Genomic DNA, 4,270 nt, shown 5'->3' on the forward strand with positions numbered 1-4,270 from the left:
AAGTGGAACTGAGCCACTGCAGATCAGCCATGATCTTACTGAATGGCAGGGCAGGCTCGAAGGGCTAGATGGCCTACTCCTGCTCCTATTTCTTATGTTCTTATGTTATGAAAGAGTGCAGAAAAGATTTACTAGGATGCTACCAGGACTTGATGGATTGAGTTATAAGGAGAGGCTGGACAGATTGGGATTTTTTTCTCTGGAGTGTAGGAGGCTGAGGGGTGATCTTATAGAGGTCTATAAAATAATGAGGGGCACAGATCAGCTAGATAGTCAATATCTTTTCCCAAAGGTAGGGGAGACTAAAACTAGAGGGCAGAGGTTTAAGGTGAGAGGGGAGAGATACAAAAGTGTCCAGAGGGGCAATTTTTCCACACAGAGGGTGGTGAGTGTCTGGAACAAGCTGCCAGAGGCAGTAGTAGAGGCGGGTACAAATTTTTCTTTTAAAAAGCTTTTCGACAGTTACATGGGCACGACGGTATAGAGGGATATGGGCCAAATATGGACAATTGGGAGGAGCTTAGGGGTTTAAAAAAAAATGGCGGCATGGACAAGTTGGGCCGAAGGGCCTGTTTCTGTGCTGTAAACCTCTATGACCTGCCTTATGAGGATCGGTTGAGGGAGCTCGGCCTTTTCTCCCTGGAGAGACGAAGGTTGAGAGGCGACCTGATAGAGGTTTATAAGATGTTGAGAGGTATAGATAGGGTGGATTCTCGGAGGCTTTTTCCCAGGGCTGAAATGGTCGCTACGAGAGGACACAGGTTTAAGGTGCTGGGGAGCAAGTACAGCGGAGATGTTAGGGGTAAGTTTTTCACTCAGAGGGTGGTGAGTGAATGGAATCAGCTGCCGTCAGTGGCGGATTCGATAGGGTCTTTAAAGAGACTTTTGGATAAGTACATAGAACTTAGTAAGATAGAGGGTTATAGGTAAGCCTAGTAATCTCTAAGGTAGGGACGTGTTCAGCACAACTTTGTGGGCCGAAGGGCCTGTATTGTGCTGCAGTTTTTCTGTGTTTTTATGACTCTATCTGGTTGACCCCTAACTGCCCTCTGGAACAGCCGAGCGAGGGTTTGCATCAGGAGGTTACCATCAGGGTCTGTCAGTTACTTCTCTGGGAATCTAGGGCTGGGCATCAAATGCCAAAAATACCAATATCCCAAGAATGAAGGTGAACACTATCATTCGAGTTGTTTATTGAAGAGGCAGAGAGCCGGAACACAAATGGGGAACTCTGACAGCAGGGTAATGGGGAAGAAGGTCAAGGCTGCGGCTTGGCAACCTTCCCACTGCCATCACCACACTAACTCTCAACGGAAGGAAACCTGAAGTTAACTGTGAAAAACTAAATTCCTCAACAAAAACTGAGCAGAAGCAGCGGCACTGAAACCGGAAGGGGCTGTGAATGTTTGGGTTAACGGTCACGGAAAGCAGTTACTGAAAAAACATTTATAGAACAAGGCCTGATAGCGGATTTAACAGGTCAGAGATCAGAGTGCACTAAACAAACATAGAGCAACGGTAAATATTCTCCCACACACTGCACTCACATTCCATTAATAATCTAACATTGCAGCACTCCCTCAGCACTGACCCTCTGACAGTGCGGCACTCCCTCAGCACTGACCCTCTGACAGTGCGGCACTCCCTCAGTACTGACCCTCTGACAGTGCAGCACTCCCTCAGTACTGACCCTCTGACAGTGCGGCACTCCCTCAGCACTGACCCTCTGACAGTGCGGCACTCCCTCAGCACTGACCCTCTGACAGTGCAGCACTCCCTCAGTACTGACCCTCTGACAGTGCAGCACTCCCTCAGCACTGACCCTCTGACAGTGCGGCACTCCCTCGGCACTGACCCCCTGACAGTGCGGCACTCCCTCAGCACTGACCCTCTGACAGTACGGCACTCCCTCAGCACTGACCCTCAAACAGTGCAGCACTCCCTCAGCACTGACCCTCTGACAGTGCGGCACTCCCTCAGCACTGACCCTCTGACAGTGCGGCACTCCCTCAGCACTGACCCTCTGACAGTGCGGCACTCCCTCAGCACTGACCCTCTGACAGTGCGGCACTCCCTCAGTACTGACCCTCTGACAATGCGGCACTCCCTCAGCACTGACCCTCTGACAGTGCGGCACTCCCTCAGTACTGACCCTCTGACAGTGCGGCACTCCCTCAGTACTGACCCTCTGACAGTGCAGCACTCCCTCAGCACTGACCCTCTGACAGTGCGGCACTCCCTCAGCACTGACCCTCTGACAGTGCGGCACTCCCTCAGTACTGACCCTCTGACAGTGCGGCACTCCCTCAGCACTGACCCTCTGACAGTGCGGCACTCCCTCAGCACTGACCCTCAAACAGTGCAGCACTCCCTCAGCACTGACCCTCTGACAGTGCGGCATTCCCTCAGTACTGACCCTCTGACAGTGCAGCACTCCCTCAGCACTGACCCTCTGACAGTGCGGCACTCCCTCGGCACTGACCCTCTGACAGTGCGGCACTCCCTCAGCACTGACCCTCTGACAGTGTGGCACTCCCTCAGTACTGACCCTCAAACAGTGCAGCACTCCCTCAGCACTGACCCTCTGACAGTGCGGCATTCCCTCAGTACTGACCCTCTGACAGTGCAGCACTCCCTCAGCACTGACCCTCTGACAGTGCGGCACTCCCTCGGCACTGACCCTCTGACAGTGCGGCACTCCCTCAGCACTGACCCTCTGACAGTGTGGCACTCCCTCAGCACTGACCCTCTGACAGTGCGGCACTCCCTCAGCACTGACCCTCTGACAGTGCGGCACTCCCTCGGAGTGGTAGAGAGATGGAGAGGATGTCTGTAACTCTTTCTGTTATAATGCTCCTGTGAATCATTTTGAATGTTTAACTGGGTGCTATATAAATGGAAGTTGTTGTTAATGTGTTGATGTGGTTTCAGGAGGACCCGGGGTGCTTCAGACCTCCTGTCCCTGTCACCTCGGACCTTCCTCAGTCCTCACCCCCACTGAAATGCCAGCTCCACCCACGAGGCTGGTGCCAAGCCCTTCGCTCGCAGCGAGCTCCCTGTGGGAATGGGACCAGTGCCTCTGCCAACTGGTCAGACCCAGGGCTGGGTGGCCACTGGTTCCAGGGTCCAGAGTGTAAACCTGTCTGAGGAAAGCTGAGGCTGAAGGGTCCACACAGCGGATAGTATCTGATTGAGATTGGGGACGGAGCTACAGCAATGAAGGAGTCTTCCTCTAATTGTAAAGGCTTTTGTGGGATTATCAGGAGCATTGATACAGTCTGGAGTTCATGTTTCAGAAAGGGTTTTCCTCTCGTTGGTGAATGTTGTTGTATGATGAGAGATGGAGTAAATTGGGACAATATTCTCGAAGGATTAGCAGAATGTGTGATGACCTCACTGAGTTGGACCAAGTTCAGATGGAGCTTGAAGATTAAGGAAGAGGCTGGCTAGGGTGAACGTTGGTCCCTTAGAGGATGAGAAGGGGGACTTAGTGGTAGGGGATGGGGATATGGCTAAGGTCTTGAATAACTTTTTTGTTTCTGTCTTCACGGAGGAGGACGTGAATAATTTGCCGGGTGTTAGAGATGGAAAGGTGGTAGGACTGGAGGGTCTTAATGACATTACTGTTACTAGAGAGGCGGTGCTCAACAGACTGGAGGGGGCTGATTGTGGACAAGTCCCCAGGACCAGATGGAATGCATCCGAGGGTTCTGAAAGAAATGGCGGAGGTGATAGTGGATGCCTTGGTGGTTATTTTCCAGACGTCACTGGATTCCGGGGAAGTGCCGGAAGATTGGAAAACGGCTAATGTTACGCCGTTGTTTAAGAAGGGTGCCAGGCAAAAGGCAGGGAATTATAGGCCGGTTAGTTTAACGTCTGTTGTAGGTAAAATGTTAGAATCCGTCATCAAGGAGGAAATTGCGAGGCATCTTGAGGGGAATTGCTTGATAGAGCAGACGCAGCACGGTTTCATTAAAGGGAAGTCGTGTCTGACAAATTTACTGGAGTTCTATGAGGATGTGTCTAGGGCAGTGGATAGAGGAGAGCCAGTGGATGTGGTCTTTCTGGATTTTCAGAAGGCGTTTGACAAGGTACCTCACAAGAGGTTATTGCAGAAGGTCAGGGGACATGGAGTTGGGGGTAGGGTGTTAGCGTGGATAGAGGATTGGTTGTCAAATAGGAGGCAGAGAGTGGGGGTCAACGGGTGCTATTCGGATTGGTGGATGGTGACTAGTGGAGTGCCCCAGGGATCGGTGCTGGGGCCTCAGCT

This window comes from Carcharhinus amblyrhynchos, chromosome 17, assembly GCF_965287045.1.
Source record: "Carcharhinus amblyrhynchos chromosome 17, sCarAmb.v2.hapA, whole genome shotgun sequence".
Classification (NCBI taxonomy): Eukaryota; Metazoa; Chordata; class Chondrichthyes; order Carcharhiniformes; family Carcharhinidae; genus Carcharhinus; species Carcharhinus amblyrhynchos.